Genomic DNA, 9,788 nt, shown 5'->3' on the forward strand with positions numbered 1-9,788 from the left:
AACAAAAAGAGAAAACGAGAGAAAAGGTACTTACTTTTATGTACATTTTGAACTGCCTGAGGTGACCTTGGTGCTTTTTTGTAGGTTTTTCACTCCAAGGATACACCTAAACTGTAAACAATATTTATTCCCGTTTTTGGGAAGATTTATAATTTTTGTACACCACACACCCCAACGATTACAATCCCTATTGATTTGACTTTTCTTTGTGTGTCCCACCCAGCCCACCTCGAAAATGAAAAACTCTACGCTTGTATTTCGTCCAATTTCTGTGTTCAGCCCTGTGTGGCTATAATAAAAACATATCTATCTATCTATCTAACTATCTATCTATCTATCTTTCTTTCTTTCTATCTATCTATCTATCTATCTATTTATCTATCTATCTACCCCCCCACACATACATACATACATACATACATACATATATACATGCATACATACAAGCTACAATCTAGTTGATATTTATATATGTATGTATGTATGTATGTATGTATGTATGTTTGTATGTATGAGGGGTGCTGGAAAGTTCCTGGTTTTAAGGGTATCATGAAAAGCTTGGTTGGAGGTTCAACCTCCTGAGTGCTTTTACAGGACTGAGAAAACTGAAGGATCACTACAATAAGAGTGAATCTGAGAGGAGAATAATTAACTGATCCTTCTGTATTTTCTTTTATTCAATGCCAGGAACTTTTCAGCATTCCTCTATATGATTGGCTTGAAAAATTGTTAGGATATTAAAATATTTTTTCATAACATGAAACCAATGGTAGCCTTAATACACAAATAAAAAAATTCTATCCACCAATGCAGTGTTGAGCACTTATTCTTATTGTTCAATATTTATGTATATACAAATATATATATGTAGATTAGTAGATAGATACATACATACATACATACATACATACATACATACATATGTACATTATTGAAAACTCAGTATCACTGAACTTTCAATAAGGTAGATTTGTTATGATCTTCGCCATTACTATCTATCTCTGTGAAACTCAATGAAATTTCTGTGAACATTTGAAAATTTGATTGTTTAGACATGTTTGTCCAGTTTTTACCTTGTAACTTTAAACTCTTCTTTATTTATATACTTGTACCATTGACAAGCAAAAAATTGTCGAAATCGGTTTGGTATACTCTTTTACTTGTTTCAGTCATTTGACTGCGGCCATGCTGGAGCACCGCCTTTCGTCGAACATATCGACCCCAGGACTTATTCTTTGTAAGCTTAGTACTTATTCTATCGGTCTCTTTTGCTGACCTGCTAAGTTATGGGGACGTAAACACACCAGCATCGGTTGTCAATCGATGTTGGGAGGACAAACACAGACACACAAACATACACACGCTCAAACATATATATATATATATATGCATATATACGACGGGCTTCTTTCAGTTTCCGTCTACCAAATCCACTCACAAGGCTTTGGTCGGCCCGAGGCTATAGTAGAAGACACTTGCCCAAGGTGCCACGCAGTGGGACTGAACCTGGAACCATGTGGTTCGTAAGCAAGCTACTTACCACACAGCCACTTCTAAAATTTAAAAACAATTCCATATTTTGAGATTCAGGTGCATTTTCAAACCCCAAAACAAATTCTCCTATACTTTTTCCTATGTGGGAATACACTGCTTCTTTCCACACGCACGCACACACACACACACACACACATGTATTGGAAAATGCGTGAAATTCTTGGTACAGTTAGATATATTTTAAAAAGGAAATCTGACCGTTATATTTTCCACCAAAAGTCAACTATTCAAATGGAACCAACAGGAGGACACTTTCATATAAAACACTCTCTAATCACCCCATCACCTCCCACTTCCACCCTCGATCAATTATCTTGCTTTTACCATTCACTATTTTCTTTCAGCTCTGATTCATCAACATTCCTTCACTCTCACACTTATTATTAACAAACCTCAATCCCACCCCAAACATGCCTGAATCTCTTATATATAGAATCACACAGCACAACACAACCTGAAAATCAGTTTAACAATTTCAACTGACGAATGTGAAAAAAGTTCTCCAGAAAAGTTAACAAAGAACTTACTAGATCTACAAACCAAACTGTAAAATTAACTTATATTATAAGTTAATATAAGAAAGTTAAATTAATTAGAACTACCAGTGAAGTCATTTTTTTCCTTTTTCAATATATATATATATATATATATATATATATATATATATATATATATATATATATATTTTTTTTTATATATATCTAGATATATATACACAGTAATCCCTTGCCCTACCATGGTTCACCTATCGCAGTTTATTACCTAAGCTTACGTTGATTTCTCATTGGTGTTGTTTTGCATTTATAATGGAATAAATATATACAAATTACAAAAATAAAAAAAAAAACATATACAGTACAGTACTGTTTCTACTTCCTGAATTTTCACCTATCGTGGGGGGTTTGGGAATGTAACATCTGTGATAGTCAAGGGATTACTGTATGTATTACATGTATCTCTACATTGTTTACATAGATGTATTTGTAAACAAGACCTCATAACTTTCAATGCTGTCTAAATTCCATAGAAAATCTGTAGAAATACACTTAAAAAATGGAAAACAATGCACTACTAACACAAAGTAGGATACAATATTGATTTATAAACCTTTAATATACTTGGTAGTTTATCATGGTTTGCAAAACGAAATATGGTATCCCTACTACCAATTAATATGGATATGTATTGTGGTAAATGGATCTCCTTGAGTTTTTATGATGACTATTCAGTTGTTTTCTTAACTGAATTACTTGCTAATTGAATTAACATAGAAGTGGCTGAATGTTCCACATATATGGAAAAAAGGTAAAGATTCCCTTCAATCATGAATGACCATAGGATTGCACCTAAAAAGTTACCCTCTGAGGCACATGTCCAGGCAAGGTTGTTTATGGAAGACCAGCAGTCGCCCTTGCATACCAAACTTCCCTCACCATGCCACCGATGTTATCTAAGAGAAAGACAAAGGCCGATACAGCTTGGCACCAATGACATCGCAACTCATTTCTACAGCTGAGTGAACTGAAGCAATATGAAATAAAGTGTCTTGCTCAAGAACACAACATACAGCCCAGTCTAGGAATCAAACTTACTCCCTCATGATTGTTAGTCCAAAGCTCTAACCTCTGAGCCATGCACTTTCACATTTATGGGTGCTTGTAAGATCATAATTCTCAAGTTAAAGGCAGCAAGTTGGCAGAAATGTTAGCATGCTGGGCTAAATGCTTAGTGGTATTTCATCTGTCTTTATGCTCTGAGTTCAAATTCCACAGAGGTCGACTGTGCCTTTTATTCTTTCAGAGTCGATACATCAAGTACCAGTTGTGTACTGGAGTCAATCTAATTGACAAGCCCCGTCTCCCCAAATTTCAGGCCTTGTGCCGAGAGTAGAAAAGAATAATTCTCAGGTTGAGTCAGCTATACATACAGTGTGAGAAAGGTAGACCTTTGAATGCCAACCAGCTTTTCTACATTTCCTTTCCACCTAGTTTTACTCATGATGCTACGGTTGAACAGTGGTCAATGTTCCCATTTATTTTTAGCATTAGGAATGTGGCAGAAATTTGCTTGAGTGAAAATTTTGTGTTTCTTTGCAAACTATGAGCATGTACACAAGCATAAGAGTAAAGATCTTCAATGAAAAACATCTTATTTGATCTTGATAACCTAGTGTGCACATATATTTTTTTATTCTTGCATGCTGCTTGGACAACATACGGGTATGCATGGACATGCACAAGTGCACAGCTCAGAGGAAACACTGCCTGAGGTTATGTTTACCATAAAAATATTTACTCAAGATTCCATGCCATGGGATTGAACTCAGGACTTCATTACTGCAAAGCAAACTTCTTAAACATTTAGCCTTGCTACCTCTTAATAAATGAATCATTTTATAACAACAGTAACCTAATATACTAAGTAAAGTGATAGTGTCATTAAAAAAAAAGAAGCAATATATTCATAAAAGACAATCTCACAGTTCAGCAACAATAGTTTATGTTAAATTAATTACTGGTTAAAAAAAAAAAACAATAAAATATAAAAATAAGATAACTGTTCATTTTTGTCAAAATAAACAAAAGACACAAACTCTAATTTAACTCTAAGTTTCTTTCTCTTTTTTTTTTTTTGCATAATAGGAAAGTAAATATATAAAGAAACGATTATCAGAGAAAGTCTACATGATTCTGTGATTAGTCTAATGCAATAACTCACTTTCTATGTATCGTTACATTACTTTTAAATATTGAACATTTTCAAAATGGCTTCCAGCTCTTGCAACTTGGCATTCTGGGTAATATTAGACAAGGAGAAAGAACATTTTTGTTTGAATTGTATTATGTTGTGCTGAACATTTAATAGTTTTGAGACTCCGATACTATTCATCTAAACAAATAATATTCCACTTAACATTATATTTTTCTTACCAACGTTGGGAATTGGCAGTCATTAGATTATTAGATAGAAAGCCATGCAATATTTGTTCCAACTCGGTGCATGCTAAGTTCAAATCTCATTGAGGACAAATTTATCTTTCAGTCTTTTAGGGTTTGTATTCTGAGTTCAAATCCTGCCAAATCCAGGCTATGTCTGCTCTGATAATTGACAATGACTTGATCACTGAAATCTCTGCAATTGTTGACAATCAACAGTAAGATGAGCTGCTATGGATCACACTAAACCGAAGTGGATATACATGTGACAAGGGACCAAATGTGAACTTATATCCCTACTGAAACTCCAAGCATGAACTCTGCACCCCAACAATGAACGATGTCTAATGCTACAGTATCTGTGCTATCTGATGTACTTGCTCTCTCAGTGGGGTATTTGTTAAATATGCAAGCTGGATTTTGGGGTTTTAGGCAGAAGCATTACTTTGTCTGCTGGAATGTTAGGGCTGACTTTTAAATGTGGTCAGCATTCATGAGGGACATAGTGAACTCATTAGTCAGAGCCAGCTCAATCTACCCTGGGTAAATAGTGCCACAAGAACAAGGACAGGTAAGTACAAATACTGTCACAGTCTACTCGTGGAGCAGACTTAATCTGTGAAGGCATGTGGCTAAAGGGTTAGGAGTATTCAGCTCATAATTGTAAGGTTGTGAGTTCAGTTCCCAGCAATGCATTGTGTCCTTGAGCAAGGCATTTTATTTCAAACTGCTCCAGTCCACTCAGCTGGCAGAAACGAGTTGTACCTGCAATTCAAAGGGCCAACCTTGTCATATTCTGTGTCATGCTGAATCTTCCTGAGAACTATATTAAGGGCATGCGTGTCTGTGTCGTGCTCAACCACTTGCACATTAATTTCATGAGCAGTCTGTTCTGTGAATTGGATCAACTGGAACCCTTGTCGTTGTAACCAACAGAATTTAACACCACTGTCTGGTACCTTAGGATGAGGGGGAGGTAAGTGGGTCTAGTGGTTAAGTTGCTGCACTCACAATCGTGCAAACGTGGGTTTGATTTGTGGACAGGGTGATGTCTTGTTTTCATGAATATAACACTTCATCTCACAATCATTATCGTCATATAATGTCTGTTTTCCATGCTGGCATGGGTTGGAAGTTTGGCTATAGCTGGCAAGCAGGAGAACTGCACTAGGCTCAGGTCGTGTTTTTGGATTGGCTTCTATGGCTGGATGTCCTTCTTAACACCAACCACTTCACAAAGTGAACTGCATGCTTTTTACATGGCACTGGTGCTTTTTATGTGGCACCAGGACAGGTGCTTTTTAGATGGCTCCAGCACAGGTGTTTTTCATGACGCCGGCACAGGTGCTTTGTAAATGGCACAGGTGCTTTGTATGTGGAACCAGCAAAAAAAAAACAAAAGGGATACAGTAATGGCAATGCGTGGATAGAAGTTTGTTCCAGTACTGCTCTATTATCCAGTTCACTTGGAAAATGCCCTTCACTGAATATATCTAAATAAAATCCGATAAGCTGAAGCTTAGTGGAAATATGTCAGTGAAAAATTTTCAATTCTTGGAATATATTTTGAGTTTGGGGGAGATTTAACTGCATTTTCTAGAAGGTCAAGTTCTTCTTGTTGGTTTGTTGAATGGTTCTGTGATAAAAGGACATCTGCATGTTTAAGAGATTGCTCCAGAAAGTCATAGAATGGGTCATATTTGATTTTATGTAATTATTACATTTGACAGGATAATGTAAATGCTAAAGAGTTAATAGAGTGAATTAGAAGAGCCATTAGAGTACTGAATAAAGTACTTTGCAGTGTTCATTCTGAGTTCAAATCCAGCTGCAGTTAACTTTGCCATTTATCTGTTTGGGATTAATAAATAAGGAACCAGTGAATGGTTGCAGTCTGGCAAAATCATTTGAGGGTTGTATGAGATGCCTTGCAATATATGTTCTGCCACTTTCTTGTTCTCAGTTCAAGTTTCATCTAGAGTTTCAAATCCAACAAATATCCAAGGATAGCCACTTGACCATGGGACCACAAAATGACACCTGCCATGGGTAGATGAAGGCTGAAGCTATCTGCTACTGCAGTCAGTTGATGATGATAAGGATGATGATGATGATGATGATGATGGCGATGATGTTGATGGTAATAGGGAGGATGATGCCAACATCAATGATGACAAAATTGAGGGTTTTTTTATGCTAATGATGTTGATGATGATGATGATGATAGTGGTGATGATGATAAGGTGGAAGAGGATAAGGAAGAAAAGGAGGAGGAAGAGAACGAGGAGGAAGAGTGTAAGAATGGGCATGATGATGGTGGTGATAATGATAATGATGAGGATGATTATGATGGCAAGAACAACAACAATATTGCTGCTGCTGCTGATGATGATGATGAAGTTTATAGTGATGATTCTTTTAGACAAATTATATTCCACTCAGCAAATGTTATTTCCCTTACAAATCATCATACAGTATCTTGGTTTTAAATCTCTTGTTCTAAATCAGTAACTATCTGGTCTTCCTGTAAAAGAAATCGCTCTAACAAGGAAACCATCTTACTCAAACAAACTTAATCTATTTTTCATATAAACATAACTATTAATCCATTAATGAATATTTTGCTTTCACTGATCAAATCTCTTTGCATAATCTCATTTGTTGTTATTTTCATTTTGGTTCTAACCCCGGGTTATCTGTGATTGAGCACAAACCTATGTATGATCAAAGGTACCCACACACACCATATTCATCTTGTTCATTTTATTTTTCATGTATAAGTGCAGGCATAGCTGTGTTGATAGACACAGGTTTAGCTGCATGGTAAGAAGCTTGCTTCCCAACTATATAGTTCTGGGTTCAGTTCCACTGTGTGGCACCTGGGACAAGTGTCTTCTACCTTAGCTCTGGTTTGACCAAAGCCTTGTGAGTGGATTTAGTAGATGGAAACTGAAAGAAGCCTGTAGTATATATATATATATATATATATATCTATAATATAAACTGAACATGGGCGACCGTTGTATTCTTTCTTGTCTCGAGGTTCACGGCCAAATGTCTGGGTGGATTCGCATGAAAAATAGCTGGGAAAATGGATTGAAAACGAGGTTCTGGAATGAAAACGAGGCTCTGGATTGAAAACGAGGCTCTGGAATGAAAACGAGGCTCTCGAATGAAAACGGGGCTTTGGAAAGAAAACGAGGCTCGGGAATGAAAACGAGGCTCTGGAATGAAAACGAGGCTGCGGATTGAAAACAAGGCTCTGGAACGAAAACGAGGCTCTGGAATGAAAACGAGGCACTGGAATAAAAACGAGGCTCTGGAATGAAAACGAGGCTCTTGAATGTTGAATATTCCTTCCACACCTTCCTCCCCTTCACCCTCAAATCCACCTCTCTGGAATGTTGAGAATTCCATCCTCCCCTTCCTCCTTCTTCCCACTCAAATCCCCCTCTCTGGAATGTTGAGCATTCTTTCCTCCCCTTCCTCCCCTTCTCACTCAAATCCCCCTCTCTGGAATGTTGAACATTCCTTCCTCCCCTTCTTCCCATTTCCCCTGAAATCCCCCTCTCTGGAATGTTGAACCTTCCTTCCTCCCCTTCCACCCCTACACCCTCTAATCCCCTCTCTGAAATGTTGAACATTCCTCCCTCCCCTTACTCTCCTTCCCCCTCATATCCCCTTCTCTGGAATGTTGAACATTCCTTTCTCTCCTTCCTACCTTCCCCCCTCAAACTCTTTCTCTGGAATGTTGAACGTTACTTCCTCTCTTTCCACTCCTTTCCCCCTCATATCCCCCTCTCTGGAATGTTGAAATTTCTTCCTTCCCTTCCCCTCAATTTTTCCTCTCTGGAATGTTGAATATTCTTTCCTCACCTTCTTCCCTCAAATCCCCCTTTGTGGAATATTGAACATTCCTTTCTCCCTGTTCTTCCCTTCCCTCCTTAAATCCCTCTGTTTGGAATGTTAAGCATTCCTTCCCTTCCGAGGATGTGACTTCCTGGAAAATTCCGATGATTTCCTGTAAATTTCCGAGTTGTAGTGATGTCAGGAAAGTTCCGAGTATGGTACTTTTTAGAAAATTTCGAAGATGAGCTACTTCCTCTATAGTTCCGTAGAGGGGCGAACTACTTCATGGAAAGATCCGAGGAGGGGCTGCGAATTACTTCATGGAGAATTCCGAGGAGTAGTCGCGAATTACTTCCTGGAAAGTTCCAAAGAACTGGATGAAGTACTCCCTGGTAAGTTCCGAGGTGGAGGTAATACTTCATGGAAAGTTCCGATGAAGGGTAATTTCTTCCTGGAAAGTTCCAAGGATTTGGAGGAGGGGAGGAATTACTGCACGGAAAGTTCTGAGGCGGAGGAGAAGGAATTACTTCCTGTAAAGTTTCAAGGAAGGGAATGAAGGTGAGGAGTTATTTCCTGGAAAGTTCTAAGGAAGGGTAGGAATGAGAGGAATTACTTCCTGGAATGTTCCGGAGGCGAGGAATTACTTCCTGGAAAGTTCAGGAGGGGAGGAATTACTTCCTGGAAAGTTCAGGAAGGGAGGAATTACTTCCTGGAAAGTTCTGAGGAGGGGCGCCCATCATGCTGCTGCGGAATTAGGATGCTCCAATAATGTGTAACATCACGTGCATGATAATCAAAATTTATACTCCCGAGTTTTACAAGCAATCATCTTGAATGGACCGGCCGCTGGTCAAGATGTTCTTATAACTCCAATGTCCTTCCCTTCCTCCAATACGATCTACAAGTTTAAGCGGCTTCAATTTCCTGTCAAACTCCCCTTTGCAATGGCTATAAATAAGGCACAGGGTCAATCATTGCAAATGGTTGGTTTAAATCTCACAGACATTGGACATTTGGACATTCAAACATTATGTTTATTTCCAGTTAGTTTATTCATAATAATTGTCCAACATGTGTTTCTTATATACCCTGAAGAGATCGTACTAATAATACACTTATTGCTGCATATAAATAAGCAAAAATATGCAGTTAATGTGATCGAAACAGGTATTGGACAATTATTATGAATAAACTAACTGAGAATAAACATAAAGTTTGAATATTCAAATTCTTCATTGTCCTCATTATCCATCCATCTATCTATCTATCTATCTATCTATCTATCTATCTATCTATCTATCTATCTATCTATCTGTCTGTCTGTCTATCTATCTATCTATCTATCTATCTATCTATCTATCTATCTATCTGTCTATCTATCTATTTATATATATATATATATATACATATATATGTATATACATATATATATATATACATACATATATA

At 37.3% G+C, this 9,788-nt stretch overlaps 1 long non-coding RNA gene across 1 annotated transcript in view; it reads right to left on the reverse strand.

The window, feature by feature from the left end:
• Positions 1-166: 166 nt before the first annotated feature.
• LOC128248859 (uncharacterized) overlaps positions 167-9,788 on the reverse strand; it is a 64,410-nt gene continuing 54,788 nt past the window's right edge. The window contains exon 2 of the long non-coding RNA XR_008264984.1: positions 167-314. This is a non-coding gene — a long non-coding RNA (uncharacterized LOC128248859). The remainder of the gene's footprint in view (positions 315-9,788) is intronic.

This window comes from Octopus bimaculoides, chromosome 10 (genome assembly GCF_001194135.2).
Source record: "Octopus bimaculoides isolate UCB-OBI-ISO-001 chromosome 10, ASM119413v2, whole genome shotgun sequence".
Classification (NCBI taxonomy): domain Eukaryota; kingdom Metazoa; phylum Mollusca; class Cephalopoda; order Octopoda; family Octopodidae; genus Octopus; species Octopus bimaculoides.